Source organism: Schistocerca nitens, chromosome 5 (assembly GCF_023898315.1).
Source record: "Schistocerca nitens isolate TAMUIC-IGC-003100 chromosome 5, iqSchNite1.1, whole genome shotgun sequence".
In the NCBI taxonomy this organism is placed as follows: Eukaryota; Metazoa; Arthropoda; class Insecta; order Orthoptera; family Acrididae; genus Schistocerca; species Schistocerca nitens.
This window is the reverse complement of record NC_064618.1, coordinates 336,072,744-336,095,509: the sequence shown is the minus strand read 5'-3', so window position 1 is coordinate 336,095,509 and position 22,766 is coordinate 336,072,744.

The following is a 22,766-nucleotide window of genomic DNA, read 5'->3' as shown; positions in this document are numbered from 1 at the left end:
TTGGAAGTGAAACTGGGGGAGAAGTTCAAATGGTTCAAAATGGTGCAAATGGCTCTAAGCACTATGGGACTTAACATCTGAGGTCATCAGTCCCCTAGACTTAGAACTACGAAAACCTAACTAAACTAATGACATCACACACATCCATGCCCTAGGCAGGATTCGAACCTGCGACCGTAGCGGTCGCGTGGTTCCGAAATGAAGCGCCTAGAACCTCTCGGTCACAGAGGCTGAGAAGTTTAATTCATGGAGACTTTTGTTAAAAAAATAAAGATTTGCTAGAAACAGTAGGATATGAGCAATATGATGAATATCTATGGACATGAAGGGAGACCATAACTGTGTAAGTGCTGTGCACTAAGTTGTAATCTTCAGCCATTAGAAGGACAAGTGATAGGAAAAATGCTGGAGAAGCAGACAACGATTAGGAAACGAAGATTCCACACGCCAGTGAGAAGTTGTTTTGCATCCGAGACGCTAATAACAAGATAAACAACAAACTGTTGCGAGAGATGCTTGTTTTAAACAGACTTTCAATACGAGCCGGTATCCCATATACACACCTGGCCATTAAAATTGCTACACCACGAAGATGATGTGCTACAGACGCGAAATTTAACCGACAGGAAGAAGATGCTGTGATATGCAAATGATTAGCTTTACAGAGTATTCACATAAGGTCGGCACCGGTGGCGACACCTACAACGTGCTGACATTAGCAAAGTTTCCAACCGATTTCTCATACACAAACAGCAGTTGACCGGCGTTGCCTGGTGAAACGTTGTTGTGGTGCCTCGTGTAAGAAGGAGAAATGCGTACCATCACATTTCCGACTTTGATAAAGGTCGGATTGTAGCCTGTCACGATTGCGGTTTATCGTATCGCGACGTTGCTGCTCTCATTGATGGAGATCCAATGACTGTTAGCAGAATATGGAATCGGTGGGTTCAGGAGGGTAATACGGAACGCAGTGCTGGGTCCCAACGGCCTCGTATCACTAGCAGTCGAGATGACAGGCATCTTATCCGCATGGATGTACGGATAGTGCAGACAGGTCTCGATCCCTCAGTCAACAGATGCGGACATTTGCAAGACAGCAACCATCTGCACGAACAGTTCGACGACGTTTGCTGCAGCATGGACTATCAGCTCGGAGACCATGGTTGCGGTTACCCTTGACGCTGCATCACAGACAGGAGCGCCTGCGATGGTGTACTCAACGACGCACCTGGGTGCACGAATGGCAAAACGTCATTTTTTTCGGATGCATCCAGGTTCTGTTTACAGCATCATGATGGTCGCATCCGTGTTTGGCGACATCGCGGTGAGCGCACATTGGAAGCGTGTATTCGTCATCAACATACTGGCGTAGCATCCGGCGTGATGGCATGGGGTGCCATTGGTTATACGTCTCGGTCACATCTTGTTCGCATTGACGGCACTTTGAACAGCGGACGTTACATTTCAGATGTGTTACGACTCGTGGGTCTGCCCTTCATTCAGTCCCTGCGAAACCCTACATTTCAGCAGGATAATGCACGACCGCATGTTGCAGGTCCTGTACAGGCCTTTCTATATACAGAAAATGTTCGACTGCAGCCATGGCCAGCATATTCTCCAGATCTCTCACCAATTGAAAACGTCTGGTCAATGGTGGCCGAGCAACTGGCTCGTCACAATACGCCAGTCACTACTCTTGATGAACTGTGGTATCGAGTTGAAGCTGCATGGGCAGCTGCACTTGCACACACAATCCAAGCTCTGTTAGACTCAACGCCCAGGCGTATCAAGGCCATTATTACGGCCAGAGGTGGTTGTTCTGGGTACTGATTTCTCAGTATCTATGCACCCAGATTACGTGAAAATGTAATCACATATCAGTTGTAGTATAATATATTTATCCAACGAATACCCGTTTAGCATCTGCATTTCTTCTTGGTGTAGCAATTATAATGACCAGTAGTGGAGTTAGTAGGGAAGGAGTTAAGTTAGACATTGGCGATCATGGCTTTGAGTGCGCTTCTGTTTAACCTGCTACTTATTCGACAGGTGGAAGACAAATGACGTGAAGTGTCAGTCAGTGTCGTGTAATGTCGCAGAAACCGCAGCTACGTCAGTGGAACCGTGCAAGAAACGTCTACAGTAAATAAATAAGTGGTGGCGGGAGCGGCCGGGTCGACAACGGCGGCGGCTTCGCGTGCGGGGGAGTGGTGTCTGGCGGACAGTAGACGGCCCTTGCATACTGTATGGTGTGCCGTCTAGGGAGGGGTGACCCGCAGTAAACACGGCAGCGAAAGCCCGCAGACCGGGACAACGCTGCGGCTGCATCAAGTCCACCCTTCATTGTAATAGGATTCGAAATCAGCAAAACAATGGAGTTTAGTATTAGATTTCGAGCTGGTAAGTACAAGATCAAGATTAAGTTTACACAAACTACCTCCAGGAGGTGTATCGGCGGGTGTATAACTGCACAGGCTTCCGCGTCAGAGTCAGTTGACACGAAGTTTTCTGAGTATCACACCGCATTATAATGTAAAAAACTGTACTGGAGAAACCATAGTTTCGGCCAGGTGTACAATGGCCTTCTAGAGCTGCTAATGTGCTTCAGCTGTGTGAAGTCGCTTATATTTTGTCCCTGCTGCTAACTGAGTATTACGTTACGTCACAATTTTGAAAGGTCTTTTGTTACGATTGGTTATGTGAGGTGGAAGGAGTGGGAATTTTATTGTAATAGGTTGATACGGTGGAGAGAGTGGAGATCTGCTGTTGTCTTTTTGCATTGTTTGTTGTGACTGGTGATCATCAGCTAATGAGGTGTGGGCTTCTGTTTACTCCTGCTGTGCGAAGGCCGCGCTGCGGGCAGTCAGATTAGATTAGATTAGTACTTGTTCCATAGATCATGAATACGACACTTCGTAATGATGTAGAACGTGTCAGGTTAATAGAAGGTGTCTATACAAGATATTACATTAGACAAAATAGTACATGACACTCAATAATTTTTGTTGTTGTTGTGGAGGTTTGGAAAATTACCCACTTACTATATCCAAAAATTCATCTAATGAGTAGAAGGAGTCGCTGGTAGCACTCGTGTCAGGTATTCAGATGGTTCAAATGGCTCTGAGTACTATGGGACTTAACATATGAGGTCATCAGTCCCCTAGACTTAGAACTAGTTAAAACTAACTGACCTCAGGACATCACACACAACCATGCCCGAGGCAGGATTGGAACCTGCGACCGTAGCAGCAACGCTGTGAGGTATTGTTAGTGCGACCTGTTGGGCTCTGGGGACTTGCAGCAAGGATGGGGTAAGCCTGTATCGATCCTCTCTGTTTAAGCTGTTTAGGGTGTTTTATTATTTCTATGGCGTCTCTGATCTTACGTTTCGTCAGGCCGGCTGTTTAGCCACTATGCGAGTTCCGTTACTTTTGATTTCCTTGCCGCAGTCTTTTCCGGTGTTCGACCACCACAGACTTGCTATCCTACCTCAGACAAATGTAGAGCTCATGTTCATTTAATCGCGTTGATATCAGCCTGCAGGTCTCACCGATGTACACTTCTCTACACTGACTGTCCACCTTGTACACACCTTCAGCAAGAAAATCATCCGTCTTGCTCTTTTGGAGCCTAGCACATTCTGGATTTTGCAGCTGCTGTGGTAGACACGCTGGACACGAACCCGGCGAAGGACAGTCCGATAAGTGACGTTTTTGACGTACGCTCAGCGCGCAGCTGGCTGCTGTTTGTCGTTTTCTGGCATATCTACTTTCCTTTTGTTCCCATGGCTGATAGAGTCGATTTGGCCACGAACTTTATGCGCAGCGTTTTGAGTTCTTGTGTTTTGAGCATCGTTCAACCGCTCTGTACCGATGGCCAGAGAAACATCGTAGCAACCTGTCATAATCATGTTCCCGCTCCTTCCGCCTCAAGTGACCAATCATAACAATGACATAATTGCGTAGGCTTCCGCGGCCAAAGTCAGTCGACATAAAAGTTTTCTGGGTTTGGTACCGCGTCATAATGTAAAAACTACTGTAGCAGCTTTTCTATAGCAGCAGTAGTTTTTACATTATCACGCGGTACCAAACCCAGAAAACTTTTATGTCGGCGTAACAATGACCTTTTAAAATTATGATGTAACCTCATGCTCAGTGAGCAGCTTCGTCTGCGGGACAGTGTAGCCGTATAGAGGCCAGAATTCAACCGTCTTCATCCTTTCATCGTGCCAAGACTTGAGTCTGCCGCTGCCACCTTCAGCTATGTTAATTTTGGTGGGTAAGCTGTTTCGTCATCGAGGAGCGTGCATGTACGATTAACTTTACGAGCTTCGCATTGAGCTATGGCACCACAAATGTGCTGCCGCGTTTTGTGTGTGCGAGTTCCTGGCCCGTAGGTGCCGTTTTACTTACAAGTATTGCCCGTGTCTATTGCGAAATTTACTGGGTCTAACTTACGAAAACGGTGTAAATTGTACAAACTGTATAGAGCTTGTGTATGGAAAAATTTGCTCGGGTAATATCTGTTTATTGAAAGCGCAATGTTGGGAAGTCCCATAAGCGCGACGGTGTGCACTCTGCTATGTTGTTTGAAGCTCCTGTATATTGGATTGAGTAGCAGCATGTGTAGTGGTATTTGTGAGTCTGTCAAATTACTGGTGTCGGTGGCTCTTGCAGTACTTGATTACGTACTGGTTACCTGTGCTCAACTGTGTGCACAAGCAGCTCAAATTATGCAATGTGGTTTTAGTTGTAATTTTAAAGATGTAATTTTATCTTAACCCTATAATGAACTGTGCTTTAACTGCTTTGCGCGCTACTACATTATTTCAGTAAGCCTCCTGACAAATCATTTGATGGTTACAGTTGTAATGAAAATTTGTTAACGTTCTTTAAGTTTTTGCAATTTGCTTTAAGAATTTTGGGCTTATTGCCTGTTTGCAGAGAAGTACGGTAGTGTCTTATTTAATGTCTTGCATGCTAAACGTTGGGTTGCTTCAGAGCTGGCGTAAAAGGGGCCATATTCTAAGTGTTTATTTGGTGTGTTAGAGGAGGAATGTGCTGTTTTCTAAGCCGATCGAGCTGTGCTTCACGCACTACCACGTGACCAGTACAACTAAGTGACTCTGCGACCGTGGAAGGCTGCTAAGTTCGAGCAGTACTGTAAGTGATGCATTCATTCTACCTACGAGAATTTTTCTGATTAAAGCTGTAGCTTGCAAACAATGTTTTTGGTGTTTCCAAAAGGCTCCAAACCGTTTCGGGACCACCAGGCTTGTTAGTCCTCTGGCAAATAATTTTGTTTAAACATTGAACTAGTAGAACATCGAACAAGTAGAACATTTGGAAAGTTTTACCCAAAATATTTTTTTAAAAGCAGCTATATTTTGCAACAAAGTTTTGTCACAAGCAAAAGTATAAGTTCTAACCTTAAAATATAGTCTTTTATTGAAAGAAGTCACTGCCATTTGTCTTAAATTAAAATACATATTCTTAAAAGTTACGCTTGCTGCTTTGCAAAAGTTTTCTGAATTTCTGACTTTGTGCATTATGTGAACAAATGCCGGCCGCGGTGGTCTCGCGGTTCTAGGCGTTCAGTCCGGAACCGCGCGCCTTCTACGGTCGCAGGTTCGAATCCTGCCTCGGGCATGGATGTGTGTGATGTCCTTAGGTTAGTTATGTTTAAGTAGTTCTAAGTTCTAGGGGACTGATGACCACAGATGTTAAGTCCCATAGTGCTCAGAGCCATTTTTGTGAACAAATAGTAGGTTGTAATATTACTGTGTCTGAGCTATTACCATTGTTGGTTGTCGAGATGCCTAGTAAATAAAGATTCATATTAGACATCCTCTATGGACTTGGTCCTGTCACTACCCGCAGCCTTGAGATCTGCTAGTAACATACCAGAATCACCTTCATAAAAGACTGTTCAAAACTGCTTTTGAGAATTTCGTCATGCTCCTATTTACGTTAGCGATGAATTCGTGGTGATCGCTGAAGGCGGTTGCTGGCCCAGAAAATATCGATGTTGTATGCAACACGATTCAAACGGATCAGCATCTGGCGTACCGTGAGACAGAGGTAAACACTATCAGAACGAAAGTATCCGGACGCCCCTATTTAGTGTGGAGTTGCCGCTGGGCATCGCAAAAGAGGGACCATTCAGTATTAGAGGGGGCAGGGACTATTGTATTGTCAGGGAATCGAATAGGATCGATCAGACGAGCTCAGTGAGCTCGAACATGGACTAGTCAATGGAGGTCATCTGAGTAATTAACACATCAAGTGAATTTATACCCTTTTAAAGCTGCCAAATTCGGCTGTTGTTGACGTGAGCGTGAAGTGGAAACACGAAGGAACAACCACAACTTTACCTAGATCAGGTCTGTCTGGGGTGTCCACCTGAACCCAATGGAACACCTCTGGGTTAAGTTTGAACGTCGACTTCGGTCCAGACCCAGGATTTCAGCTCTCGAGGAAAAATGTCCTGCCATTCCTCCACGGACACATCATAGAAAGTGTCCCCCAAGAGTTAAAGACGTTATAAGGAGGGAGAGTGGACACACAAGACAGTAATGACTGCTAATACGTGTCGGAACGCTTTTGATCATATAATGTACTAAGTCATATTGAACACTGCAGTACCTTTTCCTTTGCACGATGATTTAGCTGTGAAAAAAAAAAAAAGAATTGTTCCCGACTAGCTCCCCATAACTTGACGGGTGCTCTAAAAAGAGCTCGTGCCGACTGGTGTAAGGGAATGCGCAATATATTCGACCCTAAGAAATAAAAAATACTCATACACCATCGTCTGTGCAGGCGAATCTTTGATATGTCCGTAGTTATGTGATAGTTCGTTTGTTTTCTTTGTTACGTTGGACAGAAGGCGACCGCTGCATTAGATAAGTGAATAACAATAAATAAAGAATGGTATGCATAAAAATATTAGACACAAGTCATCTATCTAAGCAGGGAAATTTTCCGAAAATTATCCTGACAATGGCAGATGGATAGATAGCATGTTGAACAATTTATCACTTTGCGGGGAAAACGTGTAATATACACACACATCAAAAAAAGTTTTGGGTCACCACGGTTACAAGAGTTGCGGAGCCTGTACAGAAAATTGGAATAGAGGTCAACATCATTTCCGCCCTTCTTATTACTCATCAGAACCACACATTGCATGTTGTACGAGCATACGGCGAGACCTTCAGAGATGGTGGCCCAGATTACTGTACACACCGGTACCTCTAATACCCAGAAGCACGTCGTCTTGCAGTGATGGATGCCTGTATTCGTTGTTGCATACTATCCACAAGTTCATCAAGGCACTGTTGGTCCAGATTGTCACACTCCTCAGCGGCGAATCGGCGTACATCCCTCAGAGTGGTTGGTGGGTCACGTCCTCCACAAACAGCCCTTTCAATTCATCCCAGGCATTTACGACAGGGTTCATGTCTGGAGAACATGTTGGCCACTCTAGTCGAGCGATGTCGTCATGCTGAAGGAAGTCATTCACAAGATGTACACGATCGAAGCGCGAATTTCCGTCCATGGTGTCAAATGCCTGGCCAATATGCTGCCAATATGGTTGCAATATCGGTCCCAGGATGGCATTCACGTATCGTACAGACATTATGGCGCGTTCCATGACCACCAGTGGTGTACGTCGGCCCCACATAATGCCATCCCAATACAGCAGGGAACTTCCAGCTTGCTGCACTCCTTGGACAATGTGTCTAAGGCGTTCAGCCTGACCGGGTTGCCTCCAAACATGTGTCCGGTGATTGTCTGGTTGAAGGCATATGCGACACACATCACTGAAGAGAACGTGATGCCAATCCTGAGCGCTCTATTCGGAATGTTACTGAGCCCATCTGTACCGCGCTGCATGGTGTCGTGGTTGCAAGGATGGACCACGCAATGGACGTCGGTAGTGAAGTAGCGCATTATGCAACCTATTGCTCACACGACGTCCTGTGACTGCATGAAAGCATCATTTAACATGGTGGCTTTGCTATCAGGGTTCCTCCGAGGTAGCGGTCATCCTCTGCAGCAGTAGACCTTGGGCGGCCTGAGCGAGGCGACATAATGCCACCCCAAAACAGCAGGGAACCTCCACCTTGCTGCACTTGCTGGACAGTGTGTCTAAGGCGTTCAGCCTGAATGGGTCTCCGACGATTGCTTGAAGGCCTGTGTGACACTCATCTGTGCAGGGAACGTGATGCCAAACCTAAGCGGTCCATGAGGAATGTTGTTGTGCCCATCTGTACCGCGCTGCATGGTGTCGTCCCAGCAAAGATGGACCTCGCCATGGACGTCGGAAGTGAAGCTGCGCATCATGCAGCCTATTGCGCACAGTTTGAACCGTAACATAACGTCCTGTGGCTGCACGAAAAGTATTATTCAATATGGTGGCGTGGTTTAACTACAGACAACACGAACCGTGCACCTCCTTCCTGGTGGAGTGAGTGGAAGACTGGAAGTGATTTTCAGTCGGATCCCCACCGTGTAATGGGCACTGCTTACGCATGGTTGCTTACACCTGTGGGCGGGTTTAGCCAAAGGGACTATCTTCAGGAGTTATGGGAACCGGGGTGATGCAAAACTTTATTTGATGTATAGCTTTCATCACGTCAAGAAGCTGTTGAATCCTTCCAAAACCAATTTTAAAAATACCAACATCACGTTGGGGAAAAATCTTTCCATAAAAGTTCCGATTGTGAAACTGTATAAACTTTAAAGAGATTACAGTTTTCCTGGGTGCATTACGTGTTCTCACCTCTCGCCGTAAGACGGTACGTCGAGAGTATTGTCGAACATGGTGGATTTGGTGGTGTTATGGAGTGGGGAGGTGTAATACTGTATGGACGTTTTGACCTCCAAATATTTGAATATAATACATTCAGCGGACAACGTTATTGCCACATTATGCTCCATATCAATGCGCGTGTTTCCACGGATGCATTCGGTCCGGACTTCATTCTGATGGCTTACAACGGACGATCGCAACGAGCGGCGAGATGGAGGAGCTCTCCGAACGAGAAGACATTCGATTAATGGACTAACCTTCCCGTTTCCCAGGTTTAAAACCTGTCGATCACGTATGGGTGCGTTGGGTGACGTACTGCAGCAAGTCTACATATGCCAACGACCATCCAGCAGTTGTCAACCTTGCTGATGGAGGAATGGAACTCCCTACCGAAGAACTCCTTCCTGCCTTTGTGGCTAGCATGGGAACATTCATTCCTCATACTCTATATTAAGAACCACGTCCAGGGAACCATTATGAATCCCGATGGCTTAAGTGTAATTATTGTCTTTGAATAAGAGTCTCATTTCCTTTCGCCTCATTGCCTGTTTCTTTCAGTTATCCTCTGTACTATACTGCAGTAATTCTTTCTATGTGTGGTTCGAGCTTCATCGAGCTATGTTACTTGACCGCTATATACAGGGTGAGTCACCTAACGTTACCGCTGGATATATTTCGTAAACCACATCAAATACAGACGAATCGATTCCACAGACCGAACGTGAGGAGAGGGGCTAGTGTAATTGGTTAATACAAACCATAAAAAAATGCACGAAGTATGTTTTTTAACACAAACGTACGTTTTTTTAAATGGAACCCCGTTAGTTTTGTTAGCACATCTGAACATATAAACAAATACGTAATCAGTGCCGTTTGTTGCATTGTAAAATGTTAATTACATCCGGAGATACTGTAACCTAAAGTTGACGCTTGAGTACCACTCTTCCGCTGTTCGATCGTGTGTATCGGAGAGCACCGAATTACGTAGGGATCCAAAGGGAACGGTGATGGGCCACGTTCGGTCTGTGGAATCGATTCGTCAGTATTTGATGTGGTTTACGAAATATATCCAGCGGTAATGTTAGGTGACTCACCCTGTATAATGAAGAAAGGTACTTTCGTCCTATTTGACACACCAGCGTACTCTGGCGCTAGTATGCGGGATCGTAGACAATCATTGGAGGGCGCAGAAAACATAATTCTGAGCAGTGCATTAGTGTTAAGATCACCTACGATTGCACTGTTCCTAGTAATGAAGCGATAACCTTTGGACGTTGCAATTAACAAGCCGGCTAGAAAAACTAGCTTACACAAGAAGACTGAAAGAAAGGGGCTCTTATTCTGAGTCAATAACTGTTTAATAAATATAAGAGAAATACAGTTCCATGATACTAATATTGAGAATGGGAAATTTGCACAGCACGAAGTCCAGATGAAAGAAATTAAAAATAAAACACAGCCACCAAAGGAAGTAATGTACTTTTTCACTGGTCAGGAACACCATCCGACCTCCCCTAGGCATAGCTTAATACCTGATTATGAAAGCAGAGCACCACATCACACAACAAATGTGTGTCCATATGTACACACAAGTTCCCTCTTCAGCAAATGATCATTACTCAACAGGCACTTATCTGTCTGAAACAATCAATTGTTTTTACTGGGCGACCTAAGAGCACATATTTCAAAAGTGTCTCAGGAAAGCTAGATTGGGCACTTCAATCCGTTGCAAAGGTACAACAGACGAAGCCACCTCCACTTTAAAATAGTCTAGTGCATATTACAAACCCCATCTGTATTGCGAGCTGATTAATAAACAGTTTTGTACTTAGACAGTAATTCGAATTGTGTTTCTGGTCCACGACGGTTTTTAGATACTTCTTTAGAGCCATCGAACAGACGGACTCCATCTTTTTATATCTACACATCTACACCTACAGATATATTCCACCAGCCATAGAGCGGTGTTTGGCAGAGAGCACTATTCGCGGCAAAAAACGAGGGAAAACGACTGTCTGAACGCCTCAGTACGAACTCTAATTTCCCTTATCTTTGAATGGTGATCATGCGCCATTTGAAAGTTGATGGTAATAATATATGCTCTATATGCTCGGCGAAGATCGTATTTTGGAATTTAGTGAGCAACCCCTTCCGTTTAACGCGTCGTCTACCTGCGTGTCCCACTTCAAACTTTCTATTAGGTTTGTAACGCTCTCGCGATGGCTAAATGTACCAGTCACGAATCTTGCCGCTCTTCTTTGGACCTTCTCAATCTCTTGAATCAGACCAAACTGGTAAGACTGGACGAACTAAACTATCGTAAGCAATTTCTTTCGTTGAAGGACTGCATCGCTTCAGGATTCTACCAATAAACCGCAATCTAGACTTCGCCTTACCCGTTACTTGTGTAATCTGATCGTTCCATTTGAGACCATTTCGTATAGTCACGCCCAGATACTTCACGGATGTTACCGCTTCCAAAGACGGGGCATTTATTTTGTGCTCTTACATTAAAGGGGATTTTCGATTTGTTATACGTTGTAGGCTACACTTACTAATATTGAGATATAACTGCCAGTCATTACACGACGAATTTATTTTGTGCAAATCATCATTGATTTGTTCACAACTTTCGTGTGATACCACTCTCCTGTAGACTACAGCATCATCGGCAAACAGTCTGATGCCGCTGTCAACACCATCAACCAGATCGTTTATGCAAATCGTAAGAAGCAGCGGCGATGCTTTTCACGACGGCGATACTGTCGCAATGTACTGGGTGTTACAAAAACTTTGTGTCAGACGACAAGGGGTGATAGATCACATCATGCGGACACTATTTTTGTTCAACAGAAAATGTTCACTGACAGCCTTCGCCGAAGCTAGGCATGCTGTGCTCTTTGATGGCCTGTGACGGCGACACTTCCCTGAACTAGCAGGTGTGCTTCACAGTACCTACCTCATTAGATGATGGAGTGTTTTTAACAAGAAAACTTTAAAAATGGAAGTCTCCAAGCGGATAAAGGTATTTTAGAAGCGAATAAGTAATATTAATTTTGCCGGGTGTACCCCTTTCACAAAGAAGACATGATTGAATCAGGGGCAACACACAACGGATACGCACATCGCGGAGTGCCTGAGCCCTGCCGCCAGTGCGGGGAATAAAAAAACGCAAAAGGACGTCTGCTGTCGCCGGGAGCTGATGCATTACATCCAGAAGTTTGATGTTAAGACTCCGAAACATTCTTTACATATCAGTCTTCATAACGCAACAAGCAAAACTGTTTTGGATTAGCACAGTCCGTTTTATAATCTAGTTGTCACCTGGAAGCTTATGCCACATGTTTCATACACTGAGGTGAAAAGTCATGGCGTAGCGACTTGCACATGTACAGATGGTGACAGTGTCACTTACACATGATGTGAAAGGGCAGTGCACTGGCGCAGCTGTCATTTGCACTCAGGTCACTCATGTCGGATCGTTTCCGAAGTGATTATGGCCCCACGACAGGAATTAACAGACAATGAATGCGGAATAGTGGTTGGAACTAAACGCATGGGACATTAAATTTCGGAAATCGTTAGGGGATTCAGTATTCCGAGATCCACAGTGTCAAGAGTGTTCAGAGAATACCAGATTTCAGGCATTACCTCTCACCACGGCCAACGGAGTGGCCGTTTGCCTTCAATTAACCACCGCGAGCAGCGGCGTTTGCATAGGGTTATCAGTAGTAACAGAAAAGCAATGCGTGAAATAACTGCAAAAGTCAATGTGCGACGGAAGAGGAACGTATCGGTTAGGAGAGTGCGGCGAAATTTGGCGTTAATAGGCTCTGGCAGCAGACCCCCGACGCAAGTGCCTTTGCTAACGCACGGGGTCGTTTGCAGCGCCTCTCCTCAACTCGTGACCACAACGGTGGACCCTAGACGACTGGAAGACAGTGGCGTTGGTCAGACGTCGCTATTTCAATTGGTAACATCTGATGCTATGGTTCCTGCATGGTACAGAGCCCACGAAGCCATGTATCCAAGTTGTCAACAAGGCACAGTCATGCTGGTGGTGGCTCAGTATTGGTGTGGGCTGTGTTTATATCGAATGGACTGGGTCCTTCGGTTCATTAACTGGAAATGATTATATTCAGCTACCTGGATACCATTTTCAGCCACTCACGGACTTTATGTTCACAAACGACGGTATTATGTCACCGGGCCACAGTTCCTCGTTATTTCTTTGAATAACATTTTGGGCAGTACGAGCGAATGATATGGCCACTGTAGCCAGTCGTCATAAAAAGCGTGTGATAGAACTTTTTCCGTGTGTGTAAGACCAGTTAACATGTATCGATATAGTGCCACGCACACGACGAAAGAGAAATAATTTAAACACCAATAAACATGACCAAGTGAAGCAATAAAGCAAGACTGTGTAAACATTTCATGAATATATATTCTATGTGTATGTAGAACATTCATAATTATTTGACGTTTTATGCATTTTTTAACTTTGAATCCATGACGTATTATTATCTTTGAAAATCGTATTCTTGTTAAATGAATTAGTGATTATGATCTGTGCCTCATACAGAAAGGACAATTCAGTACATGTATAAATAGTAAAAAGTATTATAATACTGTCTCTGTTCTATTTGGCTTTCGTTACGAGTAACACTTGCGTGTTAAGCAAATGTATATGCTGGCCGGAGTCTTTTGTTCATAAAGCTTTAGATGCACCATTAGTCAGGTTGTTGTAAAAAGGTGTGTAAAATTAATGCATTTTTGTTTTAATATATAGAGTTTGAGCAAATATGTTTTTAAAATAATTTGTAAAGTTAGCAGCCATTCGACCCGTAAATAATTTAGACATTTTCAGCATTTAATTTAGCGGAAGCCGCTGTACCATCTGCGAGGACAACGGCCCCAGACGCGGCACGTTTAAAAAAATATTTATTTCAGGCATCACACTCGCCTCGCCGGTAACGCGAGGTCACATAGTAATATTTAAAATTTTCTTACAGCTTCCAGCAGTTCCGGCAGACTATATTATATTATTCAGTGCATTTCTCAGTTTGATTTGGAAGGTTCCAATTCAAATCGCTCTGAGCACTATGGGACTTAACATCTGAGGTTTATCAGTCCCCTAGAACTTGAACTACTTAAACCTAACTAACCTAAGGACATCACACACATCCATGCCCGAGGCAGGATTCGAACCTGCGACCTTAGCGGTCGCGTGGTTCCAGACTGAAGCGCCGGTCACACCGGCCGGCTATTTGGAAGCTACTGTGCGACATGTTCTATGAGGGCATAAAAATATAGTGAATAACTATGTTATGACTTTATCATTTTCACATTTTGTGGCAAGGTCTGTTCTGTGAAACTAAAGCAATATTTTACATTTTTTTCCCCTGAGATTAAGAGAACGCGGGCTGCAAAATTCGTTTCAGACCATCTCAGCAGCAGGTGGTGCATATGCCGCCTGTATCTGTGAAAAATTTCCATTGCACCACGCCCAAAGAAATCCTTTTTTTTTTCCTTTATTGATTTTCAATTCCCCCCGAAGGGGGCGGGCTGGCAGCAGCTTAGTACGCTGCTCTACAGCCTACAGACTTTTATTTTAAAGAACGGAAGAAGAAATTAAACAAGAAAAACAGGCGATAAAACGGTGACGTCAAGTGTAAAATGGCGGAAAAATGCGGAAAGTTAAAACAGAAAGCAAAAGGGGTTGGCAACGTTAATAAAAGACATAGGAATCAGACAAGTAACATAGTATACACACAATTAAAAAACACGGCTACAGTCTGGTTTCTGTTCGCAAGAGATAAAAGGCACACCCAGCGACAGTATGATGGCCGTTCGCAACACATCCCAAAAAATACAACACGGAACACTCACTGTAAAACACGCACTGTAGAACACTCACTGTAGAACACTGCACGAAAGTGGCGGCACAAAGATGGCACTCCCGAGCCAAAGGCAGATTGCGGGGCGGGGGGGGGGGGGGGCGGGGGGGGCACCTGGAGGAGGGGGAAGAACAAGGAGGGAGGAAGGAGAAAAAACGAAAAAAGGGGGGGGGGGTAAAGAAGAAATCCTTTTGGAAAGATAATAGGTGAAACCAGCTGCTCACGACAGGCCGAGATAGACGTGGGATCCGCCATTACTCTCTAGCCTTGGACCGAAGTAATATTAGTTTAAGAACCTGGATCATGGTATACAGGGTGGTCCACTGATCGAGACCGGACAAAATATCTCACGAAATAAGCACCAAACGAAAAAACTACAAAGAACGAAACTTGTCTAGCTTGAAGGGGGAAACCAGATGGCGCTATGGTTGGCCCGCTAGATGGCGCTTCCATAGGTCAAACCGATATCAACTGCGTTTTTTTAAACAGGAACCCCCATTTTTATTACATATTCGTGTAGTACGTAAAGAAATATGAATGTTTTAGTTGAATCACTTTTTTCGCTTTGTGACAGATGGCGCTGTAATAGTCATAAACATATGGCTCGCAATTTTACACGAACAGTTGGTAACAGGTAAGTTTTTTAAATTAAAATACAGAACGTTGGTAAGTTTGAACATTGTTCCAATGTGATACATGTACCTGTGGGAACTTATCATTTCTGAGGAATCATGCTGTTACAGCGTGATTACCTGTAAATACCACATTAATGCAATAAATGTTCAAAATGATGTCCGCCAACCCCAATGAATTTGGCAATACGTGTAGCGACATTCCTCTCAACAACGAGTAGTTCACCCTCCGTAATATTCGCACATGCATTGACAATGCACTGACGCATGTTGCCAGGCGTTGTCGGTGGATCACGATAGCAAATATCCTTCAACTTTCCCCACAGAAAAAAATCCGGGGACATCAGATCCGGTGAACGTGAGGGCCATGGTATTCGACAACCAATCCACCTGTCATGAAATATGCTATTCAATACCGCTTCAACCCCACGCGAGCTATGTGACGGACATCCATCATATTGGAAGTACATCGCCATTCTGTCATGCAGTGAAACATCTTGTAGTAACATCCATAGAACATTACGAAGGAAATCAGCATACACTGCGGCATTTAGATTGCCATCGATAAAATGGGGGCCAATTATCCTTCCTCCCATAATGCCGCACCACACATTAACCCGCCAAGTTCGCTGATGTTCCACTTGTCGCAGCCATCGTGGATTTTCCGTTGCCCAATAGTGGATATCATGCCGTTTTACGTTCCCCTGTTGGTGAATGACGCTTCGTCGCTAAGTATAACGCGCGCAAAAAATTTGTCATCGTCCCGTAATGTGTCTTGTACCCAATGGCAGAACTGTACACGTCGTTGAAAGTCGTCGCCATGCAATTCCTGGTGCATAGAAATATGGTACGGGTGCAATCGATGTTGATGTAGCATTCTCAACACCGACGTTTTTGAGATTCCCGATTCTCGCCCAATTTGTCTACTACTGATGTGTGGATTAGCCGCGACAGCAGCTAAAACACCTACTTGGGCATCATCATTTGTTGCAGGTCGTGGTTGACGTTTCACATGTGGCTGAACACTTCCTGTTTCCTTAAATAACGTAACTACCCGGTGAACGGTCCGGACACTTGGATGATGTCGTCCAGGATACCGAGCAGCATACACAGCACACACCCGTTGGGCATTTTGATCACAGTAGCCATAAATCAACACGATATCGACCTTTTCCGCAATTGTTAAACGATCTATTTTAACGCGGGTAATGTATCACGAAGCAAATACCGTCCGCACTGGCGGAATGTGACGTGATACCACGTACGTATACGTTTGTGACTATTACAGCGCCTTGTATCACAAAGCGAAAAAAGTGGTCCATTTAAAACATTCATATTTCCTTATGTAATACACGAATATGTAATAAAAAATGGGGGTTCCTATTTAAAAAGACGCAGTTGACATCCGTTTGACCTATGGTAGCGCTATCTAGCTGGCCAACCATAGCGCCATCTGGTTTCCCGCTTCAAGCTAAACGAGTTTCGTTCTTTGTAGTTTTTTCGTTTGACGCTTATTTCGTGAGATATTTGGCCCGGTCACTGCCTATGGACCACCCTGTATATTTCCATAGGGACGCGCTTTTTCGTCTATGCCTACATGCAAGCCTTTCGATTCGTCAGCTCTACAATACTGTCTTTGAGTCGGAGAGCTTTTTGCGTTCCTCCCCCCTGTCATGGTACTATTGATTAACGGTAACCAAATCTGCAAGAGTAGGAGATGTTTAACTTATTTATATAATTATAAATGGACGCATCTTGCAGAGTCTACTGCAATTTTCCGGAAAGGTGCCTACATTGGAAGAAGAAGCCACTGAGGCTCTGATGAGTAAAGATTTGCTTTCGTGAGACTGACGAAACTAGCCAAGCTGTCTACCGAAGGATATCTCCACTTAAGACTGAGTACAGAGGCTGAGCCAGACTCAGAATCTCCACCCATTACCGTCCCGTTGCATGACAGTGGTAGGAATGTGCAGTCGATGAAATCTCCGATTCGAGGAGGACGGAATGTTAGTTAACCTTCCAGCTGCAGGCGACATAGACGTGTGTTTCTGGACAATTTTACGGACCACGTTCTTGTCGTGTCGGGTGTAATTTGTGCTCTGTTTGCAAGTCGGAAGTCGTGATTTCCCGCCCGATACTTTTCTGTTGTACGGAAACATCTAGGCTACTTCGAGGGACATTCTGAATGTAAAGCAACACATATTTATTCTGAAAGGAGGTTCGTTTAAGTCAGGATTCCAACACTGCATATTGTTCCCCACTCGTTTGTCTTCAAGCCCTACTTTCGAACGTAATCTCCGTTCAATGAGACTGCCTTAGCCCCCATGCTGGTATATCGTGTATGCCCGCATGATATCACTCTACTAGTCCACGTCGGAGCCAACGTCTTGTTGTACCAATAATCTCCATATAATCCCTGTAACGCGCAAGCAGTTCCGCACAGTTGGCCCTTCGTTGCAATCTTTCGTCTTCTGTTAGGTGGTAAGGAACACAGCGGGCACACACCTTTGAGTACGATAACTGCTGACGAATGTGTCAGCATCACTACCACAGACGTCCATTTGATTGTGATCTGTCTACCACCTCGAATGAGAGTACCCGTAGTTTCTTACATTGCAGAAGCCACAGCTGTGTGCTACCAGCTGGAACGCGGAAGGTCCGACAGGTTAGCGCTACCTTGTTGCGATGATGACAGACGCCTCACCCTCGCCGTACTTATGTTCACTGCGAGGTCTAAGCACACATTCTGCAAACGCGTATGAATATCTGTGGTGCTCTGGTTTTCCGCCAAAAGTAAGCGAATGACAGCTCTCTGCTCGGAACTCATCTCCGTTACAAACGTAGATTTGAAGGCTACGAGTACTGCTGCGATCCATCGGAATTTCCTGAAACTATGGGGGCTGAAGGGGGAAAATTCCATTATGTCCCACAGTAAATTCAGCATTTATTCGTCCGAAATTGGCCGAGAAAAAAGAGTGTAGAATTACTCTGTACACGCTCCTCGTATTTCCCCGTAAAGTCTTTTTCTTTTGCTATGGAATATCAGAAGTCACAATTTCCAACTCCGAAACCAGGTGACTCCTGTTTTTCACCCTCTCTAGACTCACTCACATACTGACACGTTTACCTTCTCGCACCAGAAATTTTAAACTTGTCCACGATTACTCCCGCGCCAACTGGGATGCCTACCGGGACTCCATACACACCCAGGTCGAACGCCACGACTTTACTTACCCTCCAATCTCCTGTTGACATCTCCCACACAGCTGCCTTCCTCCAGCAGACCTAGTCTGACGCCGTAGCGACCCACATCCGTACCAAAGCCATCTACTGTCACTGCCCACCCTGCTCCCACAGGCTGTCCTACTCCTTCGTAAATCTCGTCACCTCTACCGATCTTTTTCCGCACTCGTGACCGGGAGACAATCACCTGCCACCGGCAATTACGACGACACATCCGGAACAAGCTTACTGCGAAGAAACGCCGTGCCTGGTGACAGACATGCACACAACTCAACGCCACGCTCCCAATAAACTCTTCTAAATATTGGTCTGCTTTCCACCGCCTTAGAGAATAACGCTCTATCCCATAGTACCCTTTCCTCCTTGATGACCGCCCCTTTCCTGACAACCCCAGTAAGGCCAACCACTTTGCCTCCTACCTATCCGATGTCTGTTCCATTCCAAACGATCCTCAATTTGATTATTCCCTATCCCCTGACGTCATCGAACGTATGGATACGTTCCACCCCCTGCTCCTAGCTTCCAGTAGTTGGGCCACACACTACCATGACTACACAGGACATCAGCCTCACGCTCTGCACTAAATGCAACACCGCTACTGGCCACGACCATGTTACCTACCGCCATTTCAAACACTGCCTTCCCTCCTTCCTTGCAGTCCTTACTACCCTCTACAACGTAATTATTGCCACCGGCTTCTATCCCAACCTGCGGGAAACCTCCCATATCCTGAAAATCAATCATTCTAGGAACTAGGCAATCATCATAGGTCGTACCACTCACTTCTTCCATCTCCTTGATTTTTCCCTTACCATCTGCACCCATCCTGTCCGTCTCTACCCCACCGTCACCTACCTTGGCCTCACCATTGACCGTCACCTCACATGGATCCCTCATCTCCGCTCTATCCAACCCAAAGCCCAGAACTGCGTCCATCTCCTTAAACTCCTCACAGGCCAGACATGGGAGTTGAACCACTCTACCATCCTCCACACCTCCAAATCCGTAATCGGTCCCATCCTCTGTTATGCCAGTCCTGTCTGGAAATCCGTCCCCCCCCCCCCCCCGAAATTCTATAAGTCCTTGCAGGTCCTCGAGCCCCAAGCACTCCACCTCGCTTTCCGTATATGCCCCCCATCCCCCACGTGGATCCTCTATGACCTAATTCCTTTGACCTATCGGCTCCTTTTCCTCGAACATATCCGCCGACTTGATCCCCTCGTCCCCTGGTTGCGCCTCTCCTCTCCAACCCCTGCTCGCTGCCGTGCCTTCACCGTTGTGTCTTCCCTTCCCTCAACCTCTACACCCTTCATCTCCTTTCCCAAGGTGGCTTCCATCAACTCCCACTCCCAGATGATGCCCTTGTATCAACTATGGTCCTCACCTCACCCTCTGTCCCCCTGGCCTTATCCCAGGCTCCCTCTTTCCTCTTCCATCCTGTGTTTTCCCTGCCTCGCTTCTCTATGACTGCTTCCCCCCCCCCCCCAGAATTCCTTATATTTCCCCTCCACTGTCTTCCCCACTACTTCTTGCATCCGCCCTGCGCGCCTGTCCTCTCCCTCCATCCACTCCCCCGTTTTTTGCCATCCCTCTCCTCCCCCCTTTTTCCCCCCCTCATCTGTCCAGGTCCTCCCCCCAAATATGCCTTCGTACTCTATAATGCTGGGTTTCCGTGAGTGTTCAATGTTGTGCGTCCTGTTCTTAAGTGTTACGAATAGCCCCCATACATTCGCTAGGTGTTTTTTTAACTGTTGCGAACAGAAACCAGACTGTCGCTGTGTTTTTTAATTGTGACTGTGTATTTACTATGTGTTTTAATCAGCATCACTGACCTTTTGTTTTTATATTTTCTTCTCAACTTTTTCGCCCTGTTCCAGTTTTTAATAGTCACCGTTTTATCGCCTGCTTTTATTGCTATGATAGGTTGCAGAGCGGCGTATTGAACTGCTGCCTCCCCCGCCCCCCTCTGGGTTGGAATTGAAATCCATTATTCGCAACACTGGTGATACCCACGTTTCCCCAATTATTTACGTTAAACGCCAATTAAAAGTCCACTCTAAATTATGTTTTTAGTTTTCTTGTTACGTTCCATTAATGCTATCCTTACAGCTGTTGTTATTATCTTAGAAAAGTGCACTGCGATTTTTCACGGGAAAATCGGAAAATCGCCTAGAGAGTTAACTTTCGTCTTGTCTAGCTGCACAATTTAACATTCTCAGACTGTTAGTTGCTTCCAATATGCACTTTGTCAATGTCATTGGTACTTGTACATATTTATCCGAATGTTTTCTGTATACCACTAGCCATTCTTGTTGTCACTGGCCTTATCCATAGTTAAGGTTCACGGTTATGCTTTTATTGTGTTCACCTACCAGTGCGAAAGTTATATTTCACGACTATAATCTCTTAAACGTTTATTAAATGTTAATTTACTGATCTAGTAAAGTTGATTCTTTACATGATAAACCTGATCGTTACAGTTACCGCATGTTTCTGCTACATATAGATGAGCCCAGCTCCCACTAATATGTCCATGTGTCTTGTGGCGCCCTTATTTTCATCCTTGATTCGGCCATCCCTGTTAATTATCATTCAATAAGACGTTTCGGTTGAGTGACATTATTATTTCATTAACATCAGTATGGCCTTATCGAGACAGGTCTCTTTCTCTGTAGGTCACCAGACATCGGACTTACAGCATCGTAGGGGTATGCTAAACTGTTCAACCGGTGCCCCACGTAAGTAACATGCAATAATATGGAGACACGTCTGTCAGTCAGAAAATTTAGCTGTGTCAACTCGATAGGTACAATGGCCGGCATCTTCGACAACTTTGTTATTGTTTCTGCAGTTCGTTATAGAGTCACAATACCTTAATCGAATATCAACCTCTCTAAGAAATCTGATTCGACGTAACTAGTACGTAAATCAATGAGAGGACACTTCAACAGGTCCAAGTGGACCAACTGGGTGACGGGTTGAACATCGTTTGTTTCTTTTAAATAATATCTTGACAAAATTTATTACCACAGTACAGTTCACCAATATATTACAAATACTCATACGCTCCTTTCTGTTGTCAATAAACCATTTACTAGCTGTAAGAATTAATTATTTTTCTATTAAAATAGTGCTACATTAGGAAAAGTTCGTCTACATTGAGAATCGAAATGTTGCCTTATGGTCCACAAATTTACTAAAGCAGTTTACTAGCTTCTGGTATTAAATATTTTCATATTCAAACAATGTAATATGTGTACTCTTCAGGCTTGAAAAATTTGAGGTGAAAAAGTTCATTAAAACGGGTTCCTTAGAACACAATCAACAAATTAAAAGGGACCAACCCGGTGTGCGATCACGTTCACACCCGCAGACGGCCTGTTACACTCAGGGGCAGACCTCGGACACGATCCATGGCGACAACGCGTGAAGTTGACACTGACTCTACTGCAACATAAACCTCTCTTAAATAAAGCACGGATAATACAACAGTTCACTGACCCATCTTAAATGGCATTGTACCCAAGGCTGGGGCAGAAGCAAGTACGAGAAATTTAACAGCATAAAAACACAGAGATTAATCTGAAAAAAGTTCATATTAATCAAGTAAGCCAAATAACGCAAAGTATCCTTTCAGGTTGCAACTACCGGGTAACGGTTACGTAAACCGCTAATAAACGCTCGGCTAGAAAATCTAAATTAAACACCTCAATAAGTAACAATCATTTCAGTATGACCGAAGGATTACTCAGGCAAATATTAACTAAAACTTGACGAGAATTACAAATTAGTAATGCTTGTTGCTACTTCCAAGGGTAGCTCCCTTCTTGATAAAGAAAAGTTGAACAGTTACGGTATAAAACAACACGCACAGGTTCCAAGAAATTAAACACCAATAATGTTAAACAGATTTAACCTAAAATCATCTCCTTCCGGTATTTTCCTTTTTAATATAAGGGGAATTAGCCTTAATGGATCCAGTAGTTTGGGTGCGAGGGAGAGGGTTGAGCACACGTGACAAAAGTTCAGAAATAGGCATTGCCAAAACAGGACTGCAAAACGAACGGCGGAGAGTTGAGTACCAAACACTCAATAATTAACAAACTGCACAAACAAGAGCCTCTCCAATGGTCACGTCACTAGGAGGAACATTGGTGGTCGCTTTGTGTCTGTGAGA